The sequence below is a fragment of the Nanorana parkeri genome, unplaced genomic scaffold (genome assembly GCF_000935625.1).
Source record: "Nanorana parkeri isolate BGI_ZX_2015 unplaced genomic scaffold, ASM93562v1 scaffold237, whole genome shotgun sequence".
Taxonomy (NCBI): Eukaryota; Metazoa; Chordata; class Amphibia; order Anura; family Dicroglossidae; genus Nanorana; species Nanorana parkeri.
In genome coordinates, this window is record NW_017306505.1 from 683,021 (window position 1) to 692,616 (window position 9,596).

Here is a 9,596-nt window from a genome sequence, read left to right on the forward strand (position 1 = left end):
GGGGGTGGAGGGGGATCTTTTATTCCATGCAATCAAATCAAGATGGAAAAAAAAAACTATAATCAATGCTGTTCATAATCCTGAAAATGATCATTATTATTTGGTTGTAAAATTCATGCAAAGAAAACAAATCCCATGCAAAACTATCGGATATTTCCCAGTGAATTGTGACCAATCAACAATCACTTCAGTGACCCGACTCCAGAAATATGAAAGCTGATTGGTTGCGACCTGCTAATGCACTTTGCTCATCACCCATGTGCTTACCAAGTAGGATGCCGCATGCAACGTGCACTGCCATGTACTACGGCAACCAATTATCTTTCATTGGTCAGACTTCCCTCGACTGATCGCAGGCCGTGAACTTTAAAATCATCAGGTATTGGTTCAAGCAGCAGTCACATGACCTGACACAACATGGCTGCCTTAAATGTGCACAGGTCCCCCTGTAGCTGAAAGTCTGTAATGTCCAAAGTCTACTGAACCTGTCAGCAGGGGCTCCTGTGGCACAACCATTAGGGTTGCCACCTTTTCTTCAAGCGAAACCCGAACACTCTAGCGACGCACGGATATTTTGGGGGGGAATGAGTCGTGGCTTATTGATATGTGTCCAGGTGAATCCTGGGTGTTTCAGGTCAGCTGAGACCCAGACACATCACCCACAGGATTCAAAACCTGGACTGTCCGGGTGAATCCTGGGTGTTTCAGGCCAGCTGAAACCCAGACACAGCACCCACAGGATTCAAAACCTGGACTGTCCGGGTGAATCCTGGGTGTTTCAGGCCAGCTGAAACCCAGACACAGCACCCACAGGATTCAAAACCTGGACTGTCCGGGTGAATCCTGGGTGTTTCAGGCCAGCTGAAACCCAGACACAGCACCCACAGGATTCAAAACCTGGACTGTCCGGGTGAATCCTGGGTGTTTCAGGCCAGCTGAAACCCAGACACAGCACCCACAGGATTCAAAACCTGGACTGTCCGGGTGAATCCTGGGTGTTTCAGGCCAGCTGAAACCCAGACACAGCACCCACAGGATTCAAAACCTGGACTGTCCGGGTGAATCCTGGGTGTTTCAGGCCAGCTGAAACCCAGACACAGCACCCACAGGATTCAAAACCTGGACTGTCCGGGTGAATCCTGGGTGTTTCAGGCCAGCTGAAACCCAGACACAGCACCCACAGGATTCAAAACCTGGACTGTCCGGGTGAATCCTGGGTGTTTCAGGCCAGCTGAAACCCAGACACAGCACCCACAGGATTCAAAACCTGGACTGTCCGGGTGAATCCTGGGTGTTTCAGGCCAGCTGAAACCCAGACACAGCACCCACAGGATTCAAAACCTGGACTGTCCGGGTGAATCCTGGGTGTTTCAGGCCAGCTGAAACCCAGACACAGCACCCACAGGATTCAAAACCTGGACTGTCCGGGTGAATCCTGGGTGTTTCAGGCCAGCTGAAACCCAGACACAGCACCCACAGGATTCAAAACCTGGACTGTCCGGGTGAATCCTGGGTGTTTCAGGCCAGCTGAAACCCAGACACAGCACCCACAGGATTCAAAACCTGGACTGTCCGGGTGAATCCTGGGTGTTTCAGGCCAGCTGAAACCCAGACACAGCACCCACAGGATTCAAAACCTGGACTGTCCGGGTGAATCCTGGGTGTTTCAGGCCAGCTGAAACCCAGACACAGCACCCACAGGATTCAAAACCTGGACTGTCCGGGTGAATCCTGGGTGTTTCAGGCCAGCTGAAACCCAGACACAGCACCCACAGGATTCAAAACCTGGACTGTCCGGGTGAATCCTGGGTGTTTCAGGCCAGCTGAAACCCAGACACAGCACCCACAGGATTCAAAACCTGGACTGTCCGGGTGAATCCTGGGTGTTTCAGGCCAGCTGAAACCCAGACACAGCACCCACAGGATTCAAAACCTGGACTGTCCGGGTGAATCCTGGGTGTTTCAGGCCAGCTGAAACCCAGACACAGCACCCACAGGATTCAAAACCTGGACTGTCCGGGTGAATCCTGGGTGTTTCAGGCCAGCTGAAACCCAGACACAGCACCCACAGGATTCAAAACCTGGACTGTCCGGGTGAATCCTGGGTGTTTCAGGCCAGCTGAAACCCAGACACAGCACCCACAGGATTCAAAACCTGGACTGTCCGGGTGAATCCTGGGTGTTTCAGGCCAGCTGAAACCCAGACACAGCACCCACAGGATTCAAAACCTGGACTGTCCGGGTGAATCCTGGGTGTTTCAGGCCAGCTGAAACCCAGACACAGCACCCACAGGATTCAAAACCTGGACTGTCCGGGTGAATCCTGGGTGTTTCAGGCCAGCTGAAACCCAGACACAGCACCCACAGGATTCAAAACCTGGACTGTCCGGGTGAATCCTGGGTGTTTCAGGCCAGCTGAAACCCAGACACAGCACCCACAGGATTCAAAACCTGGACTGTCCGGGTGAATCCTGGGTGTTTCAGGCCAGCTGAAACCCAGACACAGCACCCACAGGATTCAAAACCTGGACTGTCCGGGTGAATCCTGGGTGTTTCAGGCCAGCTGAAACCCAGACACAGCACCCACAGGATTCAAAACCTGGACTGTCCGGGTGAATCCTGGGTGTTTCAGGCCAGCTGAAACCCAGACACAGCACCCACAGGATTCAAAACCTGGACTGTCCGGGTGAATCCTGGGTGTTTCAGGCCAGCTGAAACCCAGACACAGCACCCACAGGATTCAAAACCTGGACTGTCCGGGTGAATCCTGGGTGTTTCAGGCCAGCTGAAACCCAGACACAGCACCCACAGGATTCAAAACCTGGACTGTCCGGGTGAATCCTGGGTGTTTCAGGCCAGCTGAAACCCAGACACAGCACCCACAGGATTCAAAACCTGGACTGTCCGGGTGAATCCTGGGTGTTTCAGGCCAGCTGAAACCCAGACACAGCACCCACAGGATTCAAAACCTGGACTGTCCGGGTGAATCCTGGGTGTTTCAGGCCAGCTGAAACCCAGACACAGCACCCACAGGATTCAAAACCTGGACTGTCCGGGTGAATCCTGGGTGTTTCAGGCCAGCTGAAACCCAGACACAGCACCCACAGGATTCAAAACCTGGACTGTCCGGGTGAATCCTGGGTGTTTCAGGCCAGCTGAAACCCAGACACAGCACCCACAGGATTCAAAACCTGGACTGTCCGGGTGAATCCTGGGTGTTTCAGGCCAGCTGAAACCCAGACACAGCACCCACAGGATTCAAAACCTGGACTGTCCGGGTGAATCCTGGGTGTTTCAGGCCAGCTGAAACCCAGACACAGCACCCACAGGATTCAAAACCTGGACTGTCCGGGTGAATCCTGGGTGTTTCAGGCCAGCTGAAACCCAGACACAGCACCCACAGGATTCAAAACCTGGACTGTCCGGGTGAATCCTGGGTGTTTCAGGCCAGCTGAAACCCAGACACAGCACCCACAGGATTCAAAACCTGGACTGTCCGGGTGAATCCTGGGTGTTTCAGGCCAGCTGAAACCCAGACACAGCACCCACAGGATTCAAAACCTGGACTGTCCGGGTGAATCCTGGGTGTTTCAGGCCAGCTGAAACCCAGACACAGCACCCACAGGATTCAAAACCTGGACTGTCCGGGTGAATCCTGGGTGTTTCAGGCCAGCTGAAACCCAGACACAGCACCCACAGGATTCAAAACCTGGACTGTCCGGGTGAATCCTGGGTGTTTCAGGCCAGCTGAAACCCAGACACAGCACCCACAGGATTCAAAACCTTGACTGTCCGGGTGAATCCTGGGTGTTTAAGGCCAGCTGAAACCCAGGCACAGCACGAACAGGATTCAAAACCTGGACTGTCCGGGTGAATCCTGGGTGTTTCAGGCCAGCTGAAACCCAGACACAGCACCCACAGGATTCAAAACCTGGACTGTCCGGGTGAATCCTGGGTGTTTCAGGCCAGCTGAAACCCAGACACAGCACCCACAGGATTCAAAACCTGGACTGTCCGGGTGAATCCTGGGTGTTTCAGGCCAGCTGAAACCCAGACACAGCACCCACAGGATTCAAAACCTGGACTGTCCGGGTGAATCCTGGGTGTTTCAGGCCAGCTGAAACCCAGACACAGCACCCACAGGATTCAAAACCTGGACTGTCCGGGTGAATCCTGGGTGTTTCAGGCCAGCTGAAACCCAGACACAGCACCCACAGGATTCAAAACCTGGACTGTCCGGGTGAATCCTGGGTGTTTCAGGCCAGCTGAAACCCAGACACAGCACCCACAGGATTCAAAACCTGGACTGTCCGGGTGAATCCTGGGTGTTTCAGGCCAGCTGAAACCCAGACACAGCACCCACAGGATTCAAAACCTGGACTGTCCGGGTGAATCCTGGGTGTTTCAGGCCAGCTGAAACCCAGACACAGCACCCACAGGATTCAAAACCTGGACTGTCCGGGTGAATCCTGGGTGTTTCAGGCCAGCTGAAACCCAGACACAGCACCCACAGGATTCAAAACCTGGACTGTCCGGGTGAATCCTGGGTGTTTCAGGCCAGCTGAAACCCAGACACAGCACCCACAGGATTCAAAACCTGGACTGTCCGGGTGAATCCTGGGTGTTTCAGGCCAGCTGAAACCCAGACACAGCACCCACAGGATTCAAAACCTGGACTGTCCGGGTGAATCCTGGGTGTTTCAGGCCAGCTGAAACCCAGACACAGCACCCACAGGATTCAAAACCTGGACTGTCCGGGTGAATCCTGGGTGTTTCAGGCCAGCTGAAACCCAGACACAGCACCCACAGGATTCAAAACCTGGACTGTCCGGGTGAATCCTGGGTGTTTCAGGCCAGCTGAAACCCAGACACAGCACCCACAGGATTCAAAACCTGGACTGTCCGGGTGAATCCTGGGTGTTTCAGGCCAGCTGAAACCCAGACACAGCACCCACAGGATTCAAAACCTGGACTGTCCGGGTGAATCCTGGGTGTTTCAGGCCAGCTGAAACCCAGACACAGCACCCACAGGATTCAAAACCTGGACTGTCCGGGTGAATCCTGGGTGTTTCAGGCCAGCTGAAACCCAGACACAGCACCCACAGGATTCAAAACCTGGACTGTCCGGGTGAATCCTGGGTGTTTCAGGCCAGCTGAAACCCAGACACAGCACCCACAGGATTCAAAACCTGGACTGTCCGGGTGAATCCTGGGTGTTTCAGGCCAGCTGAAACCCAGACACAGCACCCACAGGATTCAAAACCTGGACTGTCCGGGTGAATCCTGGGTGTTTCAGGCCAGCTGAAACCCAGACACAGCACCCACAGGATTCAAAACCTGGACTGTCCGGGTGAATCCTGGGTGTTTCAGGCCAGCTGAAACCCAGACACAGCACCCACAGGATTCAAAACCTGGACTGTCCGGGTGAATCCTGGGTGTTTCAGGCCAGCTGAAACCCAGACACAGCACCCACAGGATTCAAAACCTGGACTGTCCGGGTGAATCCTGGGTGTTTCAGGCCAGCTGAAACCCAGACACAGCACCCACAGGATTCAAAACCTGGACTGTCCGGGTGAATCCTGGGTGTTTCAGGCCAGCTGAAACCCAGACACAGCACCCACAGGATTCAAAACCTGGACTGTCCGGGTGAATCCTGGGTGTTTCAGGCCAGCTGAAACCCAGACACAGCACCCACAGGATTCAAAACCTGGACTGTCCGGGTGAATCCTGGGTGTTTCAGGCCAGCTGAAACCCAGACACAGCACCCACAGGATTCAAAACCTGGACTGTCCGGGTGAATCCTGGGTGTTTCAGGCCAGCTGAAACCCAGACACAGCACCCACAGGATTCAAAACCTGGACTGTCCGGGTGAATCCTGGGTGTTTCAGGCCAGCTGAAACCCAGACACAGCACCCACAGGATTCAAAACCTGGACTGTCCGGGTGAATCCTGGGTGTTTCAGGCCAGCTGAAACCCAGACACAGCACCCACAGGATTCAAAACCTGGACTGTCCGGGTGAATCCTGGGTGTTTCAGGCCAGCTGAAACCCAGACACAGCACCCACAGGATTCAAAACCTGGACTGTCCGGGTGAATCCTGGGTGTTTCAGGCCAGCTGAAACCCAGACACAGCACCCACAGGATTCAAAACCTGGACTGTCCGGGTGAATCCTGGGTGTTTCAGGCCAGCTGAAACCCAGACACAGCACCCACAGGATTCAAAACCTGGACTGTCCGGGTGAATCCTGGGTGTTTCAGGCCAGCTGAAACCCAGACACAGCACCCACAGGATTCAAAACCTGGACTGTCCGGGTGAATCCTGGGTGTTTCAGGCCAGCTGAAACCCAGACACAGCACCCACAGGATTCAAAACCTGGACTGTCCGGGTGAATCCTGGGTGTTTCAGGCCAGCTGAAACCCAGACACAGCACCCACAGGATTCAAAACCTGGACTGTCCGGGTGAATCCTGGGTGTTTCAGGCCAGCTGAAACCCAGACACAGCACCCACAGGATTCAAAACCTGGACTGTCCGGGTGAATCCTGGGTGTTTCAGGCCAGCTGAAACCCAGACACAGCACCCACAGGATTCAAAACCTGGACTGTCCGGGTGAATCCTGGGTGTTTCAGGCCAGCTGAAACCCAGACACAGCACCCACAGGATTCAAAACCTGGACTGTCCGGGTGAATCCTGGGTGTTTCAGGCCAGCTGAAACCCAGACACAGCACCCACAGGATTCAAAACCTGGACTGTCCGGGTGAATCCTGGGTGTTTCAGGCCAGCTGAAACCCAGACACAGCACCCACAGGATTCAAAACCTGGACTGTCCGGGTGAATCCTGGGTGTTTCAGGCCAGCTGAAACCCAGACACAGCACCCACAGGATTCAAAACCTGGACTGTCCGGGTGAATCCTGGGTGTTTCAGGCCAGCTGAAACCCAGACACAGCACCCACAGGATTCAAAACCTGGACTGTCCGGGTGAATCCTGGGTGTTTCAGGCCAGCTGAAACCCAGACACAGCACCCACAGGATTCAAAACCTGGACTGTCCGGGTGAATCCTGGGTGTTTCAGGCCAGCTGAAACCCAGACACAGCACCCACAGGATTCAAAACCTGGACTGTCCGGGTGAATCCTGGGTGTTTCAGGCCAGCTGAAACCCAGACACAGCACCCACAGGATTCAAAACCTGGACTGTCCGGGTGAATCCTGGGTGTTTCAGGCCAGCTGAAACCCAGACACAGCACCCACAGGATTCAAAACCTGGACTGTCCGGGTGAATCCTGGGTGTTTCAGGCCAGCTGAAACCCAGACACAGCACCCACAGGATTCAAAACCTGGACTGTCCGGGTGAATCCTGGGTGTTTCAGGCCAGCTGAGACCCAGACACAGCATGTACAGGACTGTCCAGATGAATACGGGACAAATGGTTCAGGGCCACCTTCCATCCTCCGAGGTTATAAGGTTACAACTTCATGTGCTTGTAAATAGGGATAACCGGATAATTGAATGGGGTATGACTGTAATAGAAGCGCACACACAACAATCCAGCCAGTGTTTTATAATTGGAGGCACAAGCTCCTTCTGTTTCCTGATGAGGAACGCAGTGGGAGATGAAGTTGTCTAATAAATAAATTAAATCAGAACACAGGATCGTTCTGGGAGAGAGCTGGAGAAGTCACAAGCGGTTATGTTAATCCAACATTGCAGACGGATTATCTATCTTTTTCACATTAATGTTTCTTATTCACCATCCTAAACTGACAACTCTTATTAATCTGCTTATATTTTGCATTCCCTGCCCCCCCCTCCCCCCTGCCCCCCTTCTTCTCCCCCCCTTCCATTTTTATTACATATCTTATTTTAAACCCAGTGATATAGTGATATAATCACTGGGTATTCTCTATGCAATGCAGGCTGACCATGGCTGGTGGGAGGGGCCAGCAGGGTGCTGTACAAACATCACAGCACCCAGCCTCAGCACTCCTCTAAAGGGCCCTCAGCTCTAATACAAGCAGCGAGCTGGGAGGAGTTATGCAAATATCAATGTGCCTTGCTAGGTAGATGTCAGTCTGGAGGAGAGGGCGCTCCCTTTTGCATGCCGACCAGCCTAGGTAAAGCCCACGTGTAATGCATGTAGACAGGAAGTTGCGCAGCAAAGGATTCAAAGGAGAAGCAAGTATTTTATGTTTTTAAAAAAAGGTCAATGGTTTATGATGCACACTGCTTGAGGAAACTTAACCTCATTCACTTGGAGTTCGCTCTTACTTTATTCATTCAGGTTTTAAAAATGTGGCATCCATTTTTGCTACCTAAGAGGTAGGGCTACAAATCCTCACTGCAGTCTAACATAAGGCCGCATATAAGAGTACCCTGAAGGCAGGACCATAGCAAGGCCATATATAAGAGTACGGTGAAGACAGGACCATAGCAAAGCCATCATCAGACCACATAATAGAGTACCATGAAGACAGGACTATACCAAGGGCATATATATCAGTACAGTGAAGACAGGATCATATCAAGGCCATATATAAGATTACAGTGAAGACAGGACCATACCAAGGCCATCATGAGACCACATATAAGAGTACATTGAAGGCATGACCATATCAAGGCCATCAAAAGGCCACTTATAAGAGTACAGTGAAGACAGGACCATAGCAAGGCCATATATAAGAGTACAGTGAAGACAGGACCATAGCAAGGCCATATATAAGAGCACAGTGAAGACTAGACAATACCAAGGCCATCATGAGACCACATAATAGAGTACCATGAAGACAGGATTATACCAAGGCCAACACGAGGCCACATTAAAGAGTACTCTGAAGATAGGACTTTACCAAGGCCATATATAAGAGTACAGTGAAGACAGGACCATACCAAGGCCATCACAAGGCCACATATAAGAGGATCCTGAAGACGGGACCATACCAAGGCCATCATGAGACAACATATAAGAGTACCCTAAAGACAGGACTATACCAAGGCCTTTAAAAGGCCACATAGAAGAGTACATTGAAGTCAGCACTATACCAAAGCCATAACAAGGCCACACATAAGAGTACCCTGAAAACAGGACCACACAAGGCCACATATAAGAGTACCATAAAGATGGGACCATAGTTACCAAGGCCATCACAAGGCCACATACAAGAGCATCCTGAAGACAGGACCATACCAAGGCCATCACAAGACCACATACAAGAGTATCCTGAAGGCGGGACTATGCCAAGGCCATCACAAGGCCACATATAAGAGTACCCTGAAGACAAGACTATACCAAGGCCATCAAAAGGCTACATATAGCAGTATCCTGAAGACAGGAGCGTATCAAGGTCACCATGAGGCCACATACAAGAGTAACCTGAAACAGGGCCACATATAAGAGTACCATGAAGACAGGACCACACAAAGGCCACATAATAGGGTACTTTGAAGATGAGACCATACCAAAGCCATTACGGTGCCACATACAAGAGTACCCTGAAGGAATGTACCAAGGCCATCAAATAGAGGTCTTCAGGTTGGTTTCGAGCCTGCAACAGGTTTGTAGTACAGTTAACAATCACTGCAAATCTAGGAAGTATTTCCA